Raw genomic sequence first — 26,387 nt, 5'->3', positions numbered from 1 at the left:
CACTTGCTGTTTATCGCAGACCGGTGCCATATTTGTTTTGCTTGCCATTTCCAAACCGTGCATCCGATTCCAGTGATCTTTATATAGTTTTCAACCGAAATCACCTCACCTTTCTAGTGGCACTCTTGGATTTCCAAGTTGAGGCAAGGCTCAATCATTCCTTGTCAAATCTTGCATATGCATCGCATACCGCATCCCGCATATCATACCATGTTTGCATCATGTTGTTTGAGCATTGCACGTGGTTGATTGTGTTCCTTTTGCTTGTTTGTCTTGCTTGGGTAGAGCCGGGAGACGAGTTCGCGAATGAGGAGCCCGTTGAGTTCGCTTACGAGGATCCAGTCAACTCTGACAACTTTGCAGGCAAGATGACCATACCCTCGAAATCACTTCTATCTGCTTGCTAGATGCTCGCTCTTTTGCTATGCCTATGCTACGATACCTACCACTTTCTTATCATGCCTCCAAAATTGCCATGTCAAACCTCTAACCCACCATGTCCTAGCAAACCGTTGATTGGCTATGTTACCGCTTTGCTCAACCCCTCTTATAGCGTTGCTAGTTGCAGGTGAAGATTGGAGATCGTTCCTTGTTGGAACATTGTTTATTGTTGGGATATCACCATATTATCTTGTTTATCTTAATGCATCTATATACTTGGTAAAGGGTGGAAGGCTCGGCCTTTTGCCTAGTGTTTTGTTCTACTCTTGCCGCCCTAGTTTCCGCCATATCGGTCTTATGTTCCCGGATTTTGCGTTCCTTACGCGGTTGGGTTATAATGGGAACCCCTTGACAGTTCGCCTTGAATAAAACTCCTCCAACAATGCCCAACCTTGGTTTTACCATTTTCCACCTAGCCTCTTTTTCCCTTGGGTTTCCGGAGCCCGAGAGTCATCTTATTTAAACCCCCCGGGCCAGTGCTCCTCTGAGTGTTGGTCCAAACTGAGCCACTTGCAGCGCCACCTCGGGGAAACTTGAGGGTTGGTTTTAGTTGTATGTAGTGTTCATCTGAGTGTGCCCTGAGAACGAGATATGTGCAGCTCCTATCGGGATTTGTCGGCACATTCGGGCGGTGTTGCTGGACTTGTTTTACCATTGTCGAGGATGTCTTGTAAAACCGGGATGCCGAGTCTGATCGGAATGTCTCGGGAGAAGGAATATCCTTCGTTGACCGTGAGAGCTTGTGATGGGCTAAGTTGGGACTCCCCTGCAGGGATTTGAACTTTCGAAAGCCGTGCCCGCGGATATGAATCTTGATCTCTAGCCTTCCCCAAGTTGCTTTCCACTCAAATCCTCTTTCCACCAAATCCATATCCTGTGAGAGAGAGTTGAGTGTTGGGGAGACTATCATTTGAAGCACAAGAGCAAGGAGTTCATCATCAACACACCATTTGTTAGTTCTTGGAGAGTGGTGTCTCCTAGATTGGCTAGGTGTCACTTGGGAGCCTCAGACAAGATTATGGAGTTGAACCAAGGAGTTTGTAAGGGCAAGGAGATTGCCTACTTCATGAAGATCTACCGCTAGTGAGGTAAGTCCTTCGTGGGTGATGGTCATGATGGGATAGACAAGGTTGCTTCTTCGTGGACCCTTCGTGGGTGGAGCCCTCTGTGGACTCGCACAACCGTTACCCTTCGTGGGTTGAAGTCTCCATCAACGTGGATGTATGATAGCACCACCTATCGGAACCACGACAAAAACATCTGTGTCTCCAATTGCGTTTGAATTCTCCAAACCCTTCCCTTTACATTATTGCAAGTTGCATGCTTACTTTCCGCTGCTCATAGAATCTTTGCATGCTTGCTTGAATTGTGTTAAGATTGCTTGACTTGTGCTAAGATAGCTAAAATCTGCCAAAGACTAAAATTGGGCAAAGGATAGATTTTTAATTGGTCAAGTAGTCTAATCACCCCCTCTAGACATACTTTTGATCCAAGCAGAAGTTCAGCGGGATGAAGTCTCATGACTGTCACGTGTTGATGACGCAGATACTTCCAGTTGCAATCCATGGGATCATGGACGCGCACGTTCGTGAAATGCAATTTGGCCTATACAACCTAGGAGAGTATGGCGTCTAGCGAGGGAAATTACCACCGTAGAGGTCCTTACTTTGATGGTACTAATTTTGCTAGTTGGAAGCATAAGATGAAAATTCATATTCTTGGACATAACCCCGTCGTTTGGGCTATTGTGTGTGTTGGCTTGCAAGGTGAATTCTTTGATGGGAGAGAACTGAATCATGAAGCTACCCCAGAAGAGTTGAAGATGCTACAATAAAATGCTCAAGCTTTTGATATCCTCTTCAACGGATTGTGCCTCGAAGAATTCAACAAAATCAGCCGTCTTGAGAATGCAAAGGAAATTTGGGATACTTTGATTGATATGCACGAAGGTACTGACTCCGTCAAGGAATCCAAGTTGGATGTGCTTTAAAGTCAACTTGACAAGTTCAAAATGAAGGATGGTGAAGGTGTCGCTGAAATGTACTCTAGGCTTGCTCTTATCACAAATGAGATTGCGGGCTTAGGAAGTGAAGAGATGACCGACAAATTCATCATCAAGAAGATCCTAAGAGCCTTGGATGGAAAATACGATACCGTATGCACATTGATCCAAATGATGCCAAATTACAAGGATAAGGAGGAGCTCCATAACAAGTCAAGTGGTGCTTACAAAGCCTCATGTGAAGCTCCCACATCATCAAGTGAGAAACAAACCTTCAATGAAGAATTGAGCCTAATGGTGAAGAACTTCAACAAGTTCTACAAGAATATAAGCAAAGAGAGAAGTTCCAAGTCAAGGTCCTACAATGACAAAAGATCTTCTAGTCGAGAGTGAAACTGCTACAATTGTGGAAGACCCGGACACTACTCCAATGAGTGTACGGCTCCCCACAAGAGAAGAGAAGATTCTTCCAAAAGAAGAAGTAGAAGAGAAGAATCACCATCAAGGGAGAGAAGGAGTAGGGATGATCGATATGAACGAAGACCCTCTCGGAGAAGCAAGGATTCGGAAAGGAAGGACACGTCATCAAGGAGCTACACAAAACAAAGACATCACGCTCATGTTGGTGAATGGGTATCCGGCTCCGACTCCGACAATGACTCCGAGAGAAGTTATCACTCCGACTTCGAATATACTCAGGATGAAGGTGTTGCCGGTCTAGCACTTGTGTCAACCAACTCCTACGACATATTTGATTCACCAAATGAAGGAATTGGAAGATGCTTCATGGCCAAAGGTCCAAAGGTATCACACCCCGAGTATGTTGATTTCAATAGTGATGAAGATGACTTGTTAGGTGATGATGATTTACTTGTTGACAACTATAGTGATGAATACTATGATGAAACGTCAATTAATCATGCTAATCAAGATGAAACGAATGACAATGATAAGGAGAAGATTGAGTCTCTAACTAAAGAACTAAACACTCTTAAGTTAGCTCATGAAACTATCTTAGGAGATCATCGAGAACTTTTAAGGACTCATGAGCAATTACGTTTTGAGAAGCTCAATCTTGAGCAAGAGCATGAGTTCTTAAAAGCAATCAATGATGATCTTCGCAAGAAAAGTTCTTCTTACATTGCCAAGCGTTTACTCTTATCCACTTACATGCCTCTAGTCAAGTCTAGTAACAAGAACAAGAAAGATTCTTCCTCTAGTAGTAACAATAATCATGCTAAATCCAATGTTGTTGCTTCTAGTAGTTCTCTTGATTCCACTAATGATTCTCTTAGCCAAGTTACACTTGAGCAAGAAAATAGCTTATTGAAGGGAATCATAGAGAAAGGTGTTTACAAGAGCCTTGCTGGGAGTAAGCAATTCGAGGAAATTGTACGCAAGCAAGGAAGGCACCGGAAGAATCAAGGTATTGGTTTTGAACGAAAGTTCAATGCCAATGGAGTTGAGTGGGAAGAAGATCAATACCCCAAGACGAAGTTTGTTCCTCAACAAGAGAAGTATGATCCTACTTCTTCCAAACGGACACAAGCTCAAGATGATCTTCCACCACAAGACCACAAGCAAAAAGGCAAGGACAAGCTTCAAGAGGAAATTGATGCATTTGAAGAAGCTCCTAAGGCCTTGCTCAAGTGGGTTCCCAAGACTACATCAAGTTCCACTTCATCAAGTACAACTACAACTCCGAGGATTCCCATCAAGATGGTGTGGATCCCGAAGAAGAAGAACTAGAGAGTTCTTGAGGGTGACTCCGCCAACATACTCCACTCTTATCATTTTGGCAAGAACAGGTGCAATCAACTTCCACATCTTGCACTAGTTCAAGGAGTCACAAACCCTCTTGTTGGTAAAACAAGGGACAAGGTAACCTAATGCTCTCATAGACATCATCTTGTGTGTGCATCACTCTATGTCTATGGATATCCTTGTTTGTTCCTTGTGGGACTAACCCGTGTAGGTATTGAAAGTGCAACTCACTCCAAAGGATAGCTCCAAATGATCTACATCAACTTAGAGCATCCACATCTTCAACACCTACATGAAGTCATCATCGACAAAACCCAAGGTTAGTTCATCCCTCTTAGGGGGGATCTCACATCTAGGGGGAGCTTTACTCTAACAATTGAGTTAAAGCAACTCTAATGGTGTGAACACAACAACGCTTTATGTAAAAGTGGTAACCCCACTTGTGCTTAAACGATCGGTATGACCTATGATCAAATGTTCTCATTTGACTCCTAAGTCAATATACTCATATATAGATGACCTAGTCATCGCCAATTGCTTGATAGATGCTAGAATTGTTTGTGCATGCTTTGCCACATATTTCATTTGTCATTTTATTGTGTGAGCATGTTGGTTGCATAATTTACTCATTCGAGGACATCCACTTGTTGTTTTGATTGATTGGTTTCCTTTTCTTTTGGCCAAGTGGATGGACAAGAATGCCTAAGAACCTTCTCTAGCTATCTATGCTTTTCTAGTCTCAAACTCTATTCATGCTGCATCACAAAGTTTGATCAAGTCAGATTCGAACCACTCTGTGTGAGGAGCACTCGGAGTCCCCGATTCGTCAAAGAATTAAACTTCCAAAACTTCTTTGTGTGTTTCGGTCTGACCGATTCATCCATTTCGGTCATACTGAGATCACTAAGTCGATCTAGGTTTCCAATCCCGATTCAACCGATTCGAACTTTTCAGTCACACCGAGTTTCAGTAACTGCTTGCAGTTATGAATCTCGGTGCCACCGAGTTGTTCCACTCGGTCACACCAACAGGGTCAGGTATATATATCCACGGGTCAAATTTTGGAAAACTTTCCGAACCTCCTTGCCCGCGCTTAGCCTGCTCTGCCTCCCTGGGTCTCCGGATCATCCTCCTCATTGCCAGCCGCCTCCTGTCGCTGGTCTCCGCCACCGTCAATGGGATCATCTCCGCCGTTGCCGCCGTAGCAAGTTCATCGCCGAAATAGGGTATGGACTTGAACTTTGTGCTGTTCTAACTCCGATTCCCCAGCACATTGTTTTGCCATGTATCTTGCCACGATTGAGATCATTCTATCCATCGAAAACACTCCATAGTTTAGTCGTGAATTGGAAATTTAGGGTTAGGTTTCCGCCGAAACCATCTCGGACCGACCGAGTTGATGAAATCGGTTTCACCGATTTGGCTCAGGCCATTGCACATGTGATTCTCGATCTCACCGAGAATTGCAAATCGGTGTGACCGAGTTCAGCACTTTGTGAAACCCTAGAAGTCTCGGTGCCACCGAACTGTGACTCGGTCTGACCGAGTTCACTAGTTTAGGTTCCAAAAGCTGCTTTGGTATCACCGAGTTTGCAAATCGGTAGATCCAAAATGCTTTTTGTGGAAAACTAAAACTAAGTTTTTAATTCATTCTTTTGCAAAAACCTCTGTACTTTGTGATGCTCATCTACTCCACCTCATATATAATCTATTCACAGGGTCTGCTATTAGTGTTTGCATCATGTCAAATCAGAGTGACAGTCAGAACAAGCCAGAGGAGCAGGTTCACTTGAGTGAGGGCACTAGTCCCTCTAGTAGCTCAGATGATGGCAGCAGGAGCACACCAAGCAATCTGCCAAAGGTTGCCACCAGGGCCAGCAAGAAAAGAACCTCAGAGTGAGAGGATGAGGATTATGTGGCTGAGGAAGAAGAAACTACCTCAAAGAGGAAAGTCCTGAAGAAGGAATATGGCACAGCTGCTGCCACCAAGCCAGGGATGAAGTAAAAGGTTCCTGCCATGATAGCTCCAATGTCTAAAGCCAGAGCATCTACTCAAGAGACTTTGGGATCTGCACCCAAAGAGCAGGTTGTGGTAGAAAAGAAGAGGAAAGAGAGGGTCAAAAAGACCACTGCCAGAGTGCTTGGGAGATCTTCAGTCATGAGAGACTCTGAAGAGGAAGAGGATGCTGCACCAGCACCTAAGGCACAGAAACTTATGGGAGATGCCATAAGATCAGGGGCTGCTTCATCTAAGCCCAAAGAAGCTACCAAGCCAGCTACTCCAAAACCCAAAACTGCACCAAAGAGGAGTACCAGGAACATTCCAGCTGCTGAGAAAAACAAGGCGCCAGTGCCTGAAACTGTTGCTGAAGAAGAAGATGATGAGACACATGTTTTGAGGAAGTTAAAGCCAAAAATTCCAGATCATAATGATGCTCATCCTGTAGCAGAAAACATGAAGATCAGGAAGGACTCAGGATTGAGGCTATGGAGAGAGTTAGATCCATATGCCACTAGAAGGAGAACTGTTGTGGACTACAGGTTCCATACCAAAGAACAACAGGATTTTTATGAGACAATGTTGCTTGACAAGAAACCAATAGTATGTGACATGAGATGGGTCAACTGGGAGTGCATAAAGGAGAATGAAGAACACTATCCAGGAGTATATGTCAGTTTCAAGTCTTGTGGAGTTGATGAGTTTGTGGCCCAGAAGCTCACAAAGTGGAATGATGAGCTTATCATGCAGTTCTACTCCAGAACTCACTTCTACCCAGATGGCAAGATAGTCTGAATGTCTGAAGGCACTAGATACCAGTCAACAGTAGCAGAATGGGCTCAATTGATCAATGCTCCTGAGGAGAATGATGATGACTTGGATGTCTATGCCAAGAAGAAGAAGGATCACAACTTCATGGCTAGCATGTACAAGGAGATTCCTGATGCAGATCTTGAGACTCACCAATTTAGATCAGTGAAACACCTGCTGTCAGGACTTCCTACTATCAATTGGATCCTCAGGCACACTCTTCTGCCCAAGTCTGGTGATCACAGAATGATCAGAGGCCACTCCATCAATCTGCTACATATATTTGATGTGCCACAAAAGTTCAAGGTCATGAATCTTATAGTTGAAACTATCAAGAGGACAACTGCTGACCAAAAGAGAAGATGTGGGTATGCACCACAGATCCAGGAGTTGATTAACTCCAAGATGGGCACTGGTACATACTTGTTGGACAAGGAGCACATGCCTATCTATCCAGACTTTGAGGACAACCAAGTGGTTATGAATGAGGATGAACCATCTTCTGTGCATGTTCAAGCAAAGAGGGAGAAGGCGAAGGCTGAGAAAGCTGCAAAGATGCCAACCATGGAAGAGGCATCTCAATATCTTCTGAAGAGCAAGCAAGATCAGCTCGGTTACTTGATTGCATCCACTCTAAGGATTGAGAAAGGGCTGGCCACCCTAACTCAAAACTAGGAGAGCTTGGAAAGGATCATGGAGCAGAAGTTCTATGACATGGATGTGAAGGTAACTGAGATCCAGTCTGTTGTGGTGCAACTTCAGGATGATATGCAGGAGAGGAAGGGCAAGACAACCACTGATGCATTTGCCAGAGTGCCTAGATCTCAGAGATCTGCTGCAGTGCCTGTTCCAGACACCAGAGCAACTTCAGCTACAACTTCAGTGCCACCAGCTCCAGCACCAACTCCATCAGCTCCGTCTACATCGACTGAAGCCTTCGTTCTTGGAGTTATCCGGACACCACCACCTGAAGACCAAGCCTGAGAGACGATTTCGTGCTATGCATTTTCTATGAAATTTTTGGTAACTTGTTTCCAAAGGGGGAGAAAAATGTATAGATCATAGGCTTCGAGAGAGAGTGTTGCTTTTTTATTCTCTCTTGCTTTGGTGGTTGAACTTTATTTGCTTGTTTGAGATACTTTCTGTCTGTGTGATACTTGGATGATCATGTGTGTTTGATCATATTCTACATTAATGCTTATTGGATGACATTATCATTTTATCCCTATATGATCATTCACTTTGCTTGGTGATGAGTGCATGTATTTAATTATTATCATTTTGAGCGCTCCACCAAGATGTATGTGACATGGAAGAATAACCCATGATCCTAACTCTCTGTGCATTTGCAGTCCAAAGCTAATTATAAACTATGCACAAATTTAGGAGGAGCTCTTGCTTTTCACATACTTCTCAAAGCGACAATGTTTTCACTCTTATTATCATTCGTCGAAGCTTTGATCTATATGTTGTCATCAATTACTAAACAAGGGGAGATTGAAAGTGCAACTATCCCTAGGTGGTTTTGGTAATTCCTAACAACATATAGCTCATTGAGCTAATGCTATTCCAAGATTAATATTTCCGGAAAAGCTCAGTGAATGGCATGGCATGGATGAGGAAAGTGGACCCCTCAAAATACTAAGGACAAAAAGATTGGCTCAAGCTCAAAGCTCAAGACTCTACATTTTATATTTTAGTGATCCAAGATCACATTGAGTCTATAGGAAAAGCCAATACTATCAAGGAGGGATGAGGTGTTGCTTGATGAGGTTCTTGCTTCATAGTGCTTAGTGATATGCTCCAAAACCCTCAACTACCTTCCCACATCCACATATGACCTAAACCAAAAGTCAAACTCGGCCCCACCGATTCTTTCTATCCGGTGCCACCGAGTTCAGATGTCATAGCCACTGCCACAAACCCTAGGAAAATCGGTCTCACCGATAGGGATCTCGGTCACACCGAGATGGGGTTGTAATCTCTCTGTTTCCCTTCGCAACGTTTCGGTCCTACCGAGATGAGCGATCGGTCCCACCGAGATTGCAATGTAAACTCTCTGTTTCCCTTTTGTAACATTTCGGTCCCACTGAAATGAGCAAATCAGTCCCACCGAGTTTACCTGACCAACTCTTTGGTTAGCTTATTACCAAAATCAGTCCCACCGAGTTTGTGTAATCGGTCACATCGAGATTACGTTATGCCCTAACCCTAACCATATCGGTCCTATCGAGTTGCATCTCAGTGCCACCGAAAATCCTAACGGTCACTAGGTTTGCTAAATCGGTCCGACCGAGTTTCTCAATTCGGTCTCACCGAGATTGGTAAATTGTGTGTAACGGTTAGTTTTTGTGTGGAGGCTATATATACCCCTCCACCCACTCTTCATTCGAGGAGGGAGCCATCAGAACATACCTACACTTCCAATACACATTTTCTGAGAGAGAACCACCTACTCATGTGTTGAGGACAAGCCCACCATATGAATCTTGATCTCTAGCCTTCCCCAAGTTGCTTTCCACTCAAATCCTCTTTCCACCAAATCCATATCCTGTGAGAGAGAGTTGAGTGCTGGGGAGACTATCATTTGAAGCACAAGACCAAGGAGTTCATCAACAACACACCATTTGTTACTTCTTGGAGAGTGGTGTCTCCTAGATTGGCTAGGTGTCACTTGGAAGCCTCCGACAAGATTGTGGAGTTGAACCAAGGAGTTTGTAAGGGCAAGGAGATCGCCTACTTAGTGAAGATCTACCGCTAGTGAGGCAACTCCTTCGTGGGCGATGGCCATGATGGGATAGACAAGGTTGCTTCTTCGTGGACCCTTCGTGGGTGGAGCCCTCCGTGGACTCGCGCAACCGTTACCCTTCGTGGGTTGAAGTCTCCATCAACGTGGATGTACGATATCACCACCTATCGAAACCACGACAAAAACATCCGTGTCTCCAATTGCGTTTGAATTCTCCAAACCCTTCCCTTTACATTCTTGCAAGTTGCATGCTTTACTTTCCGCTGCTCATAGACTCTTTGCATGCTTGCTTGAATTGTGTTAAGATTGCTTGACTTGTGCTAAGATAGCTAAAATCTGCCAAAGACTAAAATTGGGCAAAGGATAGATTTTTAATTGGTCAAGTAGTCTAATCACCCCCTCTAGACATACTTTCGATCCAAGCAGAAGTTCAGCGGATGAAGTCTCATGACTGTCACGTGTTGATGACGCAGATACTTCCAGTTGCAATCCATGGGATCATGGACGCGCACGTTCGTGAAATGCAATTTGGCCTATGCAACTTTTTCGACGTCATCTCTTGGAAGTCGGTTGGCGTGAGGCAACTCAGAAGGCTACAGGAAGAGATCGTGGTGATACTATGCGAGCTTGAGATCTACTTCCCGCCCGCATTCTTCGAAGTTATGGTGCATCAGCTGGTCCATATCATGGAGGATATCATCCAACTCGGGCCGATGTTCCTGCACAGCATGATGCCGTTTGAAAGGATGAATGGTGTCATCAAAGGATACGTTCACAATAGGGCACGTCCAGATGGAAGCATAGCTAAGGGCTTTCTGACCGAAGAGTCCATCTCCTTCTGCACGAATTATCTAGGCATCGAGAACCCCGTTGGTCTGCCTGTCAACAGGCACCTCGGCAGGCTCGCTGGATGGGGTCACCGCGAGGGTCGTCGCGAAATGCATGTCGACTTCAAGGGTCGACTTGCCGACTTTGAAAGAGCAAACCTAGTCGCGCTACAACACATAGACATGGTCGATCCTTGGGTGGTAGAGAACCAAACCTTTATTGAGAAGACGTACAATGACCGAGGCCAATAGAGGACGGATGGAGATATAATCAAAGAGCACAACTCATGTTTCATTCGTTGGTTCAAGGAGAAGCTTCTGTCGTACCCTTTAAATGAGGATTCTTCCGCAGAAGAAAAAACTCATATTCGCCTTGTCACAGGGCGCCGAGCACAACTTGATGACCTATGAGGCGTACGATATCAACGGCTACACATTGTACACCGAGGAAAAGTACATGAAGAGCAATGATTATCAGAACTCCGGGGTAATGATGGAATCATACACCGGTAACGACAAGGACAGATACTACAGAAGGATCGAGGAGATCTGGGAGCTGAGCTATGCTACCTCTTGAGCACTACGTTGGATTTCCTTGAAGAGGAAAGGATGATGCAGCAAAGTAGCGTAGGTATTTCCCTCAGTTTTTGAGAACCAATGTATCAATCCAGTAGGAGGCTACGCGCGTGTCCCTAGTACCTGCACAAAACAAATAACTCCTCGCAACCAACGCGATAAGGGGTTGTCAATCCCTTCACGGTCACTTACGAGAGTGAGATCTGATAGATATGATAAGATAATATTTTTGGTATTTTGTGATAAAGATGCAAAGTAAAATAAAAGCAAAGTAAAAAGCAAAGGAAATAACTAAGTATTGGAAGATTAATATGATGAAGATAGACCCAGGGGCCATAGGTTTCACTAGTGGCTTCTCTCTAGAGCATAATTATTTTACGGTGGGTGAACGAATTACTGTTGAGAAATTGACAGAATTGAGCATAGTTATGAGAATATCTAGGTATGATCATGTATATAGGCATCACGTCCGAGACAAGTAGACCGACTCCTGCATGTATCTACTACTATTATTCCACTCATCGACCGCTATCCAACATGCATCTAGAGTATTAAGTTCATGAAAATAGAGTAACACCTTAAGCAAGATGTCATGATGTAGAGGGATAAATTCATGCAATATGATAAAAAAACCATCTTGTTATCCTCGATGGCAACAATACAATACGTGCCTTGCTGCCCCTACTGTCACTGGGAAAGGACACCGCAAGATTGAAACCAAAGCTAAGCACTTATCCCATTGCAAGAAAGATCAATCTAGTAGGACAAACCAAATTGATAATTCGAAGAGACTTGCAAAGATAACCAATCATACATAAAAGAATTCAGAGAAGATTCAAATATTGTTCATAGATAATCTTGATCATAAACCCACAATTCATAGGTCTCAACAAACACACCGCAAAAAGAAGATTACATCGAATAGATCTCCACAAGAGAGGGGGAGAGCATTGTATTGAGATCCAAAAAGAGAGAAGAAGCCATCTAGCTAATAACTATGGACCCGAAGGTCTGAGATAAACTACTCACACTTCATCGGAGAGGCTATGGTGCTGATGTAGAAGCCCTCCGTGATGGATGCCCCCTCCGGCGGAGCTCCGGAACAGGCCCCAAGATGGGGTGTCGTGGATACAGAAAGTTACGGCGGTGGAATTAGGGTTTTGGCACCGTATCTGATCATTTGGGGGTACGTAGGTATATATAGGATGAAAGAGTATGTCGGTGGAGCAACAGGGGGCCCACGAGGGTGGAGGGCACGCTTGGGGGGGGGAGGGTAGGCGCGCCCCCTACCTCGTGGCCTCCTCCTTTGTTTCTTGACGTAGGGTCCAAGTCTCCTGGATCATGTTCGGTGAGAAAATCACGTTCCCGAAGGTTTCATTCCGTTTGGACTCTGTTTGATATTCCTTTTCTTTGAAACCCTAAAATAGGCAAAAACAACAATTCTGGGCTGGGCCTCCGGTTAATAGGTTAGTCCCCAAAAATAGTATAAAAGTGGATAATAAAGCCCAATAATGTCCAAAACAGTAGATAATATAGCATGGAGCAATCAAAAATTATAGATACGTTGGAGACGTATCAAGCGTCCCCAAGCTTAATTCCCACTCGTCCTCGAGTAGGTAAATGATAAAAACAGAATTTTTGATGTGGAATGCTACTTGGCATAATTTTAATGTAACTGTTCTTAATTGTGGTATGAATATTCAGATCTGAAAGATTCAAGACAAAAGTTTAATATTGACATAAAAATAATAATACTTCAAGCATACTAACAAAGCAACCATGTCTTCTCAAAATAACATGGCCAAAGAAAGTTATCCCTACAAAATCATATAGTTTGGCTATGATCTATCTTCACCACACAAAGTATTTAAATCATGCACAATCCCGATGACAAGCCAAGTAATTGTTTCATACTTTTGACATTCTCAAACTTTTTCAATCTTCACGCAATACATGAGCGTGAGCCATGGATATAGCACTATAGGTGGAATAGAATGGTGGTTGTGGAGAAGACAAAAAGGAGAAGATAGTCTCACATCAACTAGGTGTATCAACGTGCTATGGAGATGCCCATCAATATATATCAATGTGAGTGAGTAGGGATTGCCATGCAACGGATGCACTAGAGCTATAAGTATATGAAAGTTCAACAAAATTAACTAAGTGGGTGTGCATCCAACTTGCTTGCTCACGAAGACCTAGGGCATTTTGAGGAAGCCCATCATTGGAATATACAAGCCAAGTTCTATAATGAAAATTTCCCACTAGTATATGAAAGTGACAACATAGGAGACTCTCTATCATGAAGATCATGGTGCTACTTTGAAGCACAAGTGTGGTAAAAGGATAGTAGCATTGCCCCTTCTCTCTTTTTCTCTCTCTTTTTTTCTCTCATTTTTTTTCTTTGGGCCTTTTCTCTTTTTTATGGCCTCTTTTATTTTCTTCTCTTTTTTTTTCGTCTGGAGTCTCATCCCGACTTGTGGGGGAATCATAGTCTCCATCATCCTTTCCTCACTGGGACAATGCTCTAATAATGATGATCATCACACTTTTATATTCTTACAACTCAACAATTACAAACTCGATACTTAGAACAAAATATGACTCTATATAAATGCCTCTGGCGGTGTACCGGGATATGCAATGACTCATGAGTGACATGTATGAAAGAATTAGGAACGGTGGCTTTGCCACAAATACAATGTCAACTACATGATCATGAAAAGCAATATGACAATGATGGAGTGTGTCATAATAAACCGAACGGTGGAAAGTTGCATGGCAATATATATCGGATTGGCTATGGAAATGCCATAATAGGTAGGTATGGTGGCTGTTTTGAGGAAGGTATATGGTGGGTGTATGATACCGGCGAAAGGTGCGCGGTATTAGAGAGGCTAGCAATGGTGGAAGGAAGAAAAGTGCATATAATCCATGGACTCAACATTAGTCATAAAGAACTCATATACTTATTGCAAAAATCTACAAGTTATCAAAGCAAAGTATTATGTGCATGCTCCTAGGGGGATAGATTGGTAGGAAAAGACCATCGCTCGTCCCCGACCGCCACTCATAAGGAAGACAATCAAAAAATAAATCATGCTCCGACTTCATCACATAATGGTTCACCATAAGTGCATGCTACGGGAATCACAAACTTTAACACAAGTATTTATCAAATTCACAACTACTCAACTAGCATGACTCTAATATCAGCATCTCCATATCTCAAAACAATTATCAAGTATCAAACTTCTCATAGTATTCAACACACTCATAAGGAAGTTTTTACTATTCTTGAATGCCAAGCATATTAGGATTATTTAAGAAAATTACCATGATATTTAATACTCTCAAAATAATCTAAGTGAAGCATGAGAGATCAATAGTTTCTACAAAACAAATCCACCACCGTGCTCTAAAAGATATAAGTGAAGTACTAGAGCAAAACTATATAACTCAAATGATATAAGCGAAGCACATAGAGTATTCTAACAAATTCCAAATCATGTATGTCTCTCTCAAAAGGTGTGTAAATCAAGGATGATTGTGGTAAACTAACAAATAAAGACTCAAATCATACAAGACGCTCCAAGCAAAACACATACCATGTGGTGAATAAAAATATAGCTCCAAGTAAAGTTACCGATAGAAGTAGACGAAAGAAGGGATGCCTTCCAGGGCATCCCCAAGCTTTGGATTTTAGGTGTCCTTAGATTATCTTGGGGGTGTCATGGGAATCCCCAATATTAGGCTCTTGCCAGTCATTTTTCCATAATCCATCAAATCTTTACCCAAAACTTGAAAACTTCACAACACAAAACTTAAAGTAGAAAATCTCGTGAGCTCCGTTAGCGAAAGAAAACAAAAGACCACTTCAAGGTACTGTAATGAACTCATTATTTATTTATATTGGTGTTAAACCTACTGTATTACAACTTCTCTATGGTTTATAAGCTATTTTACTAGCCATAGATTCATCAAAATAAGCAAACAACACACGAACAATAGAATCTGTCAAAAATAGAACAGTCTGTAGTAATCTGTAGCTAGCGCAAGATATGGAACCCCAAAAATTCTAAAATAAATTGCTAGACTTGAGTAATTTATCTATTAATCATCTGCAAAAAGAATTAACTAAATATCACTTTCCAATTAAAAATGGCAGCATTTCTCGTGAGCGCTAAAGTTTCTGATTTTTTTACAGCAAGATATCAAGACTTTCCCCAAGTCTTCCCAACGGTTCTACTTGGCACAAACACGAATTAAACACAAAAAACACAACAAAAAAAGAGGATAGGTAAATTATTTATTACTAAATAGGAGCAAAAAGCAAGGAATAAAGTAAAATTGGGTTTCCTCCCAACAAGCACTATCGTTTAACGCCCCTATCTAGGCATAAAAAGCAAGGATAGATCTAGGTATTGCCATCTTTGGTAGGAAATCCATAAGTGGATCTCATAATAGATTCATAAGGTAATTTAATTTTATTTCTAGGAAAGTGTTCCATGCCTTTCCTTAACGGAAATTGGAATCTAAAATTTCCTTCCTTCATATCAATAATTGCACCAATCGTTCTAAGGAAAGGTCTACCAAGGATAATAGGACATGAAGGATTGCAATCTATATCAAGAACGATAAAATCTACGGGCACATAATTCCTATTTGCAACAATAATAACATCATTAATTCTTCCCATAGGTTTCTTAATAGTGGAGTCCGCAAGGTGCAAGTTTAGAGAGCAATCATCAAAATCACGGAAACCTAACAAATCACACAAAGTTTTTGGAATCGTGGAAACACTAGCACCCAAATCACACAAAGCATAGAATTCATGATCTTTAATTTTAATTTTAATAGTAGGTTCCCACTCATCATAAAGTTTTCTAGGGATAGAAACTTCCAACTCAAGTTTTTCTTCATAATATTGCATCAAGGCATCAACGATATGTTTATTAAACGCTTTATTTTGACTATAAGCATGAGGAGAATTTAGCACGGATTTCAACGAGGAAATACAATCAATCAAAGAGAAATTTTCATAATTAAATTCCTTGAAATCCATAATAGTGGGTTTAGCAACATCTAGGGTTTTAATTTCTTCAATCCCACTTTCATCAAATTTAGCATCAAGATCTAAAAACTCTGAATTTTTGGAACACCTTCGAGGTAAAGGTGGATCATATTCAATCCCATCATCATCAAAATTCATATTGCAAAACAAATATTTAATAGGGGACACATCAATAACTTTTAGATCTTCATCTTTATTTTCATAGGAACTAGAAGAACACGCTCTTATAAAGGCATCTTTCTTAGCACGCATCCTAGCAGTTCTTTCTTTGCACTCATCAATGGAAATTCTCATGGCTTTGAGAGACTCATTGATATCATGCTTAGGTGGAATAGATCTAAGTTTTAAAGAATCAACATCAAGATAAATTCTATCAACGTTCCTAGCCAACTCATCAATCTTAAGCAATTTTTCTTCAATCAAAGCATTGCAATTCTTTTGAGAAGTATTAAATTCTTTAATATTAGATTCAAAATCAGAGGGTATCTTATTATAATTTCCATAAGAATTGTTGTAGGAATTACCATAATTATTAGAGGAATTACTAGGATAAGGCCTAGGATTAAAGTTTCCTCTATACGCGTTGTTACCAAAATTATTCCTACCAACAAAATTCAAATCCATAGATTCATTATTATTCTCAATCAAAGTAGACAAAGGCATATCATTAGGATCAGAAGAAACACTCTTACTAGCAAATAATTTCATAAGTTCATCCATCTTTCCACTCAAAACATTAATTTCTTCTATCGCATGCACCTTTTTATTAGTAGATCTTTCAGTATGCCATTGAGAATAATTAACCATAATATTATCTAGGAGTTTAGTAGCTTCTCCTAAAGTGATTTCCATAAAAGTGCCTCCCGCGGACGAATCTAAAAGATTTCTAGAAGCAAAATTCAATCCGGCATAAATTTTTTGTATAATCATCCACAACTTCAAACCATGAGTAGGGCAATTACGTATCATTAATTTCATCCTCTCCCAAGCTTGTGCAACATGTTCATGATCAAGTTGCTTAAAATTCACAATATCGTTTCTAAGGGAGATGATCTTAGCGGGAGGAAAATAATTAGAGATAAAAGCATCTTTGCACTTGTTCCAAGAATCAATACTATTTTTATGCAAAGACGAAAACCAAGCTTTAGCACGATCTCTAAGCGAAAAAGGAAATAGCTTCAATTTAACAATATCGTTGTCCACATCTTTCTTCTTTTGCATATCACACAAATCAACAAAGCTATTTAGATGGGTAGCGGCATCTTCACTAGGAAGGCTGGAAAACGGATCTTTCATGACAAGATTCAGCAAAGCGGCATTAGTTTCAAAAGATTCAGCATCAATAAGAGGAGCAATCGGAGTGCTAATAAAATCGTTGTTGTTGGTATTGGTAAAGTCACACAATTTAGTGTTATCTTGAGCCATCGTGACAAGCAAGCAATCCAACACACAAGAAAACAAAAGGCAAGAGGGCAAAACGAGGCAAATAGAGAAAGAGAGGGAAGATAGAGAGAGAGAGGGCAAATAAAACGGCAAGGGTGAAGTGGGGGAGAGGAAAATGAGAGGCAAATGGCAAATAATGTAATGTGGGAGATAAGGGTTGTGATGGGTACTTGGTATGTTGACTTTTGCGTAGAATCCCCGGCAACAGCGCCAGAAATGACTCGTTGTCGGGAGTCAAATCTTGACTTGTGCGAACATCCCCGGCAACGGTGCCACACATCTTCTTGCTACCTCTTGAGCACTGCGTTGGATTTCCTTAAAGAGGAAAGGATGATGCAGCAAAGTAGCGTAAGTATTTCCCTCAGTTTTTGAGAACCAAGGTATCAATCCAGTAGGAGGCTGCGCGCACGTCCCTAGTACATGCACAAAACAAATAACTCCTCGCAACCAACGCGATAAGGGGTTGTCAATCCCTTCACGGTCACTTACGAGAGTGAGATCTGATAGATATGATAAGATAATATTTTTGGTATTTTTGTGATAAAGATGCAAAGTAAAATAAACACAAAGTAAAAAGCAAAGGACATAACTAAGTATAGGAAGATTAATATGATGAAGATAGACCCGGGGGCCATAGGTTTCACTAGTGGCTTCTCTCAAGAGCATAATTATTTTACGGTGGGTGAACGAATTACTATTGAGCAATTGACAGAATTGAGCATAGTTATGAGAATATCTAGGTATGATCATGTATATAGGCATCACGTCCGAGACAAGTAGACCGCCTCCTGCCTGCATCTACTACTATTACTCCACTCATCGACCGCTATCCAGCATGCATCTAGAGTATTAAGTTCATGAAAACAGAGTAACGCCTTAAGCAAGATGACATGATATAGAGGGATAAATGCATGCAATATGATAAAACCCCATCTTGTTATCCTCGATGGCAACAATACAATACATGCCTTGCTGCCCCTACTGTCACTGGGAAAGGGCACTGCAAGATTGAACCCAAAGCTAAGCACTTCTCCCATTGCAAGAAAGATAAATCTAGAAAGCCAAACCAAACTGATAGTTTGAAGAGACTTACAAAGATAACCAATCACACATAAAAGAATTCAGAGAAGATTCAAATATTGTTCATATATAATCTTGATCATAAACCCACAATTCACCGGTCTCAACAAACACACCGCAAAAAGAAGATTACATCGAATAGATCTCCACAAGAGAGGGGGAGAACATTGTACTGAGATCGAAAAAGAGAGAAGAAGCCATCTAGCTAATAGCTATGGTGTTGATGTAGAAGCCCTCCGTGATGGATGCCCCCTTCGGCGGAGCTCCGGAACAGGCCCCAAGATGGGATCTCATTGATACAGAAAGTTACGGCGGTGGAATTAGGGTTTTGGCTCTGTATCTGATCATTTGGGGGTACATAGGTATATATAGGAGGAAGGAGTACGTCGATGGAGCAACAGGGGGCCCACGAGGGTGGAGGGCGCTCCTGGGGGGGGGGGGGGGTAGGCGCGCCCCTACCTCGTGGCTTCCTGCTTTGTTTCTTGACGTATGGTCCAAGTCTCCTGGATCATGTTCGGTGAGAAAATCACGTTCCCAAAGGTTTCATTCCGTTTGGACTCCGTTTGATATTCGTTTTCTTCGGAACCCTAAAATAGGCAAAAATAGCAATTCTGGGCTGGGCCTCCGGTTAATAGGTTAGTCCCAAAACATAATATAAAAGTGGATAATAAAGCCCAATAATGTCCAAAATAGTAGATAATATAGCATGGAGCAATCAAAAATTATAGATACGTTGGAGACGTATCAAGCTACGCTGGAGAGAAGGTCCCGATGTTCCGTGTCAGATGGGCCAAGAGCGTCCTAAAAGAAGACCAGTATTTCACCACCATGGTTATACCTGAAGCCAAATCCAAGACCGCGGGTGCAAACGTCACCGTGAAAAATGAGCCATGGGTATTGGCTTCCCAAGTGGACCAATGCTTCTTCATTACCGACCCGTCAAAGCCCAGTCTTGTTGTCGTGAGGAGAGGTAAAAGGAAGATCATCGAAATGGATGGAGTCGTCAATGAGCAAGACTTCGACAAGTACGGCAACCCGAAGATGGAAGATGACGATGACGATGAAGTACCATACACCACAAGAAGAAGCAGGACCACCTTACCTAAAGGACGTCCGTTCAAGAGAAGAACTCAAGGGGTTCCGGGGCTAAATTATTCAACCGCGAGAAAGAAGGGCAAGAAGATTGTGAAAAGATAGCTAAGATCGAATCACGACGTGTCGGTCGCGTGTGTGTGTGTCAGTGGTAAGCTCAATTCTAAATCTAATTCTAAATCTTTGCACAATGGTTTTATCACTCCATTTGCATTTTGCTTTTCTTTTATCTCAAATCTTAAATTATTACATGCAACTAAGAATCCAAAAAATAAAAAAGTTAGTAATGGCGCACCAGGAGAAGGTGCACCATTGCTATCACGGTGTTTATGGCGCACCCTAAAAGGTGCGCCATTAATATACCAATTTTTATGGCGCACCCCTAAAAGGTGTGCCATTGCTAACCCTCCCCCACTAAAATATCCAAGATGACCCAGCCGGCCGTCCTTCTCCCCAATCTGCATCTCGCCCCTCGCCTCTCGTCACCACCGCCGATCCCCTTCCACCACCACCGCCACCGGCACTGGCACGACATCCACCTCCGCCTCTTCCTCCTCCGTGGCCACGGCCTACACCTCCTCGCGCCCAAATAGCCATCGCCGCCGTCGGCAGCAGCCTCCTCCTCGCGCCGCCATCGTAGGAACAGGACGGGCAAAGCAACACCCTCACCGCCACTGAGAGGAGGCGCCCCGCCGCCGCCAGAGCGTCAACGTCCTCCGCCGCCGGTTATTCCCGAGGTGATTCCCCCCCTGTCCTCCACTTCTCCATCCCCTCCCCTGCAAACCCTAGAGCCCGCTTTTCTTGCTCCTCGTCCGACACCCAGCGGCCGTTGCTCCGATCTGCAGCAGTTTGCTGCATCCATCGATGAGACTGGCTGCCTCCATGGCCATCCCTCTCCTCTCCTAAAAATCATTGGAACCCGGATCTTGTGAGAACTAGTCCATTGATTTGAATTTTGATAGAAGTGTGGGTTTTATGTTGAAAGAAATTAAGGTGTCTCTGGATGAGCTTTTACATTGACAGTAAATCAAGGTCCCTGGATGAACTTTTGCACATGAACAATGTTCAGTTTTATCTGTCAACATGAATAAAAAATCCCAAAGTTCTGGACTAAAGAAAGGTCCCTGGATGACAGTAAATAACTAGAGGGATTTAAATAATTAGAGTGTGGTTTGTCCTTCCTGCGTAGTAAGTCAAATTGATCCACTGCCCCTTTTCTTCAATGGATACTGATATTGTTGGTTCCTTCTTCAGTATGCTTCATTTTGGTCCCCATCCATAAATTTGCAACTGATGCAGAACTCATTGTACATTTGTAACTTGGTTACTTTATTGCTAAAGTTGATGTAGTTGTTCTTCCCTGAGCTCCTCTGCCGTGTGGGTGCTGCTTGTCGTCGAGCTCCTCTGCTGCTGCACTGCTCTTCTTTCCATCGGTTGGTGAGCTCTTCCTACTCTGCCGCTGGTGGTTATTTTTATATGCACTTGCTGTTGATGGTGGTGGTGGTATGCTGCTGCTACTGCTACACTGTTAGTATAGTGCTAGTTAGTTGTTAATTAGCTAGTGTACTTCTAGTGTTGCTGCTTGCTACTGCTTAGGTAGCTAATGTAGTCCTAATTAGCTAGTGTAGTGATGTAGTGTTGCTGCCTGCTGCTACTTCTTATGTTGCTTCTTGATGTTGTTAAGGCTACAACTTGGGCTGATGCTTGCTACTCAATTTAAGCTGTTAATTAGTTGCTGCCTCTTACTACTGCTGCTACTGGTTATGCACTGAAATTTACTGAATCTATTTGCTGCAAGTTCCCCAAAATTTCAGGGGCGCCACAACTGAACTGAGGCTCCTTCAGTTCAATATTTTGTGCAGGGGCAAATAGTTACCCCTTTCTCCTGAAATGTTGATTAATTTCCATTTCGGTTGAGAATGGGGCACTCCTAGGTCAAGAAAATTAGCAAAGGTCGTGCCCAATTTTGTTGACCTAGAAGGTGCCTGATTCTCAACTGAAACAAAAATTAATCAACATTTATAGACAATGTTATTTCTACAAAGCAAATATTTCTAAGTGGCTTTTATAGTTTTCCCTTAAGTTGAAATGCAAACTATTTTTTCTTCCTGCAACAAGAGCAATAGTGCACTTAGTAGGATAGAAAATATATAACCTGCAATAGTGCACTTAGTAGGATAGCAATAGTGCACTTGGAACAATCTTTTGGGTAAAGGGGTGTTTATAACCTGTAATGTGAAAATATATAGGATAGAAGAATAGATACTACCCTGATCTCATCCAATAACTCTAGTAGCCTTTTTTTTCCTATTTAGAGCGAACATGGCAGACAACGATGAGGCCGGCGGTTCGAGCAAGCAATTCTGGGAGCTGTCCCAGAGGATGGAGGAAGAACCTCACCGCTATGAGGATGCTGCAGAAGGCATCAATCCCGACTACACAACCCCTAGTGGTGTCAGGGATGACACCACTGATGGTGCCACCGGGGATGCCACCACTGATGATGGCAGCAAACACATAGATGGTAGCCAACCGAAGAGGCAACGGAAGGACCGGCGCCCGAACGTGCTCGGCACCGTCAAGGAGGAATTTACCGAAGTGTCCTCCAGTGGGCATCCTACGACACCCAAAGAATTAGTGAGTGGTTACGTGGGACAACTCGGGTGCATTCTCCGGAGCACCGTCTTGATCAACACCGAGAACCTAAGGCATCATGACCGAGGGAATTTGCGCAACCTCCTCTTCATGAAGCTGCAGGAACGATACAAGTTCCCCGCTGACTTCGCAAACACACGCCTCTCAGGGAATAAAGTGAACAGTGCCGCCCTCACGAAGATGAGCACGGCCCTGGCTACTTGGAGAGCCGTGGTGAAGAGAAGGATTCTAAGTGGTGATAGTTATGAGAAGATCAAGGAGACAAATCCTTCGATCAACGAAGCTGACTACCTGGAGTTCAAGATCAAGTGCGAGAGCAACGCATCCGCGGAATCAAGTCAGTGGGGGAAAGATATGCGGGACTTGAACTTAGGGGTCCACAAACTCGGTCCCGGCGGTTACAGAGTGGCGGAACCTAAATGGGACAAGGAGGACGCGGAGCATGCCGAGCAAGGCCTACTGCCCCTCTTCGATAAATACCATGAAAAGCAGACCAGGAACTATGTCAGGGCCCAATACAAGGTGGACCCGGTAAAAAAGGAGCTTACCATGGATCCGAAGGTGAAGGAGCTTGAGCCTGTTCTGGTAAGGAATACACCCCCGCGTAATTAGCTCCATATGGTTGCATTCTAATTAATGAAGCCAAATTTCTAAATGGTTCACGCTCCTTCCGCAGGAAACTGAAAGCAGTAGCGCGGGGTCTCAAAGCTCCCCGTCCGCCCCTTGGGACACCACTTTAAATAGGGCGTTGAACGTAATGAAACACAAGGATAAGTTCAGTAAGCCGTCGTCAGCTGGTCGTGTGGCCGGCAAAGGCTTGTCCATGAAATGGTCGGAATACTATAAGGCTGGGTCAAAGGAGAGAAAGACCAGCTCAGAAAGCCAGGAGCGTGAGGTTAAAGAACTCAAGGCACAAGTGGCGCGGATTCTGGAGATAGTCCAAGAGCAAGTGTGAGACCAAGTGGGAGCGACGATCACCGCCATTATGCCTTGCTTGCTTGAGGGGCTGCGGGAGTGGATTGCGGGCTGCCAACAGGGGCCGCCCCCGATTCCCAGCTTCACGAGAAGCAACTCGCACAACACGCCAGCATTGGTGTCTCCGGCGGAGGCGGCATTGGTGTCTCCAGCGTCGACGCCGACATTGGAGCTTAATGCACCCGGGTGTGGGAAGAACACGCTAGCCGGCACCTCGGCAGCAAGCGCCCCCTCCGTCACTTGCACGACCGCCATTGGTGGTGCCTCGACATTAGCCGAGCTCGACGCCATCAGGGTAACTAAGCCTCGGCCGATGACTTCATCTCCTTGCCTTTGACTGGGAATCCCTGACGCTTACATGTTTTCGCAGGGCGCCACCAACGTTCCATGCACTCTCCTGCACTTCGTGGACGGCGAGTTGATCGATGTCGCCAAGGCCAAAATCGTTGAACCAGGAAACCGCGTGTTCCACGGTAATCCGATGCCACCCACCGTGTATAGGGTTCAACTGGTTCGGGTGCTGCGGGGCTGCGACGACTTGTTACCTCCGTATCGACCCCCTGGGGCCGACGAAGATGATGTGATGACCCTCAGCGCCTGCTTAGGCTGGTCCATGCTTTGGCCGAAGAGCCAGATTCATTTGGGGTCGGGGGACACCACCCCACAGACAACACCGCCAGTCGTGCCGGCGCCAAGCCATGGCAAGACCGCCGCAACGCTACCGCCGTCAGCTGATCTGGACATGCATATGGCATAGGATCCGGATGACGATGATGGTACATTTTCCAACATCGATAAGTACATGAACGAACATGGGTACGGTGATGAATTCTTGGGGCCTCCTTCTCAAGAACCCAACCCTGCAAAAGACGATCGCGATCTAGCTAGTACTGCGGAGAAACCCAATTGCAACAGGCGTCGTCTGGCGTTTAGTTCTCAGGAGACGCCTCCAGCTACCGCCTTCACCGAGACTCAAATAGCCGAGGTGCGAAATATTATCAGCCCCAACACACTCAAGACGGTGGTCTCTGAGCAGAACTCCATCCCATTACAGCAGAAGAAGCAGAAGGGACGGAAAAGAAAAAATAACAAGGGTGAGAGCCAGCCAGCACCGAGTATGATCCATGCTTAGGACGAGACACCAATACCTAAGGATATCTCGAGGAGGGTGCATGTGGCGGGTAGGCCGATGCTACCGACTAATCTTCCCAATGCTGCAACAGGTGCTATGCGATGACATTGTTCTTTCTATGGAGAAGCAATCCAAGACGAGGACATCAGACAAGAATTCTTTCGCATCCAGTCGGAGTTTGCGGAAATCATCTATCAAGATGTCCTTCGTACCTCGGGGCAGTTCTACCTCAAATATCAACCGTCCAATAGTGAAATAGAAACAACGCTACAAATGTAGGCTAACAACGACCGCACATTCATGACCATCACGAAAGATGGCGGCTTCATCCACGCTCCGATCCTTGAGTAGAGTCGAAAGTATTGATGCTATGTAGTTCTGAAATATCGATTAGCTCATGTTGTAATTAAACTTTAATGAACTTGTATGTCTCTTTAGTTTGTACAGTCATTTAACTTATATGTAATCGATGCTATTTATTAGTAGGACCATGAATCATGCTATTAATGTGTTGCTTTTCTCTTCCGATCCTTTTATTGCATACTTATATATTATCTATGAATTGCTACTAATGTTTTGTTTGTCTAGTGCATAGAGATGCCATCGTATGTTGTGTACAAGGGTGAGGTTCCCGAAGTCTACGACGATTGGGAGGAGTGTCGGAGACAGGCTCACCGTTTCAGCGGTAACAGTTACAAAGGGTACACCACTAGGGCGGAGGTGGAAGCTAGATACACGCACTATCTAGCGGGAGAGAGGAGGGAGCGGAGGAGGAACCGGATGAAGATCAGTTTCATTGTGATGATGCTCATCGTGACCGCAACCCTCTTCTATGTGATGGTAGTTTAGATATCGACTTGTAATGTGAAGACAAACTCGCTACTCGTGGTCTCGTACTTGTAATGTTCTAACTTTGTTCGGTATTTTGAATTCGGAGACTAATATGATGAATTGTATTCGGAGACTAATCTTCTATTGTATTCGATAAATCTGCTATTTATATGTTGTGCTGTAATGTATTTTGTAACCTGTGCAAATATCAGAAAAACAAAAAAAGTAATTCCTAATATTCATAGTAGTGGTGCACCATATTGCACTTTAGTGGCGCATAGAAGTAAACACACCAGTGGCGCATTATCTAAAAGTGCGCCATTAGTAACCCAGAGCACAAGGTACACATGGCCCCTTGGAGTAACAGCAGTGGCGCACTTCTGGGCCTAGTAATGGCGCAGTTTAGCTGCGCCATTAGTGTCTGGGATAGTAATGGCGCACCAGGTGGTGCGCCACTATTAACAATGGCGCACCAGGCGTGCGCCATTACTATTTATTAGTAGTGGCATGATAATAATGGCGCACCTATAGTGCGCCATTAATAGCCAAAATAGGTGCACCACTAACAACCTTTTTTCTAGTAGTGCAATACTGCAGGGGCTATTATTGATTGCAATAAAATCAAAGTCACTTTTCATATCAATGGAAATGAGCATACAGTGCATTTTTCATAGAAATAATTTCAAGTGAATGGTATTAATGTTATTGAAAAATCTCCGACAATTACTATTGGACAATTTGAAATTCCTTTACCTACTGCCAAAAAGAAATATGACATACTTATTGTTGGGGATATGCATATCCCCATAGAGATAACTTTGTGTTTTACGAAAGTTCTTTGGGTTTATGTTAATTGAAAGTGATGTTAATAAGACTTGATCAACGATATTAATGGATTGTTTTCGAGAGACATGTGGCCGATGAATTTAGTAAGCAC

The sequence above is a fragment of the Triticum urartu genome, chromosome 4 (assembly GCF_003073215.2).
Source record: "Triticum urartu cultivar G1812 chromosome 4, Tu2.1, whole genome shotgun sequence".
Taxonomy (NCBI): Eukaryota; Viridiplantae; Streptophyta; class Magnoliopsida; order Poales; family Poaceae; genus Triticum; species Triticum urartu.
Note: the sequence above shows the minus strand (reverse complement) of the source record.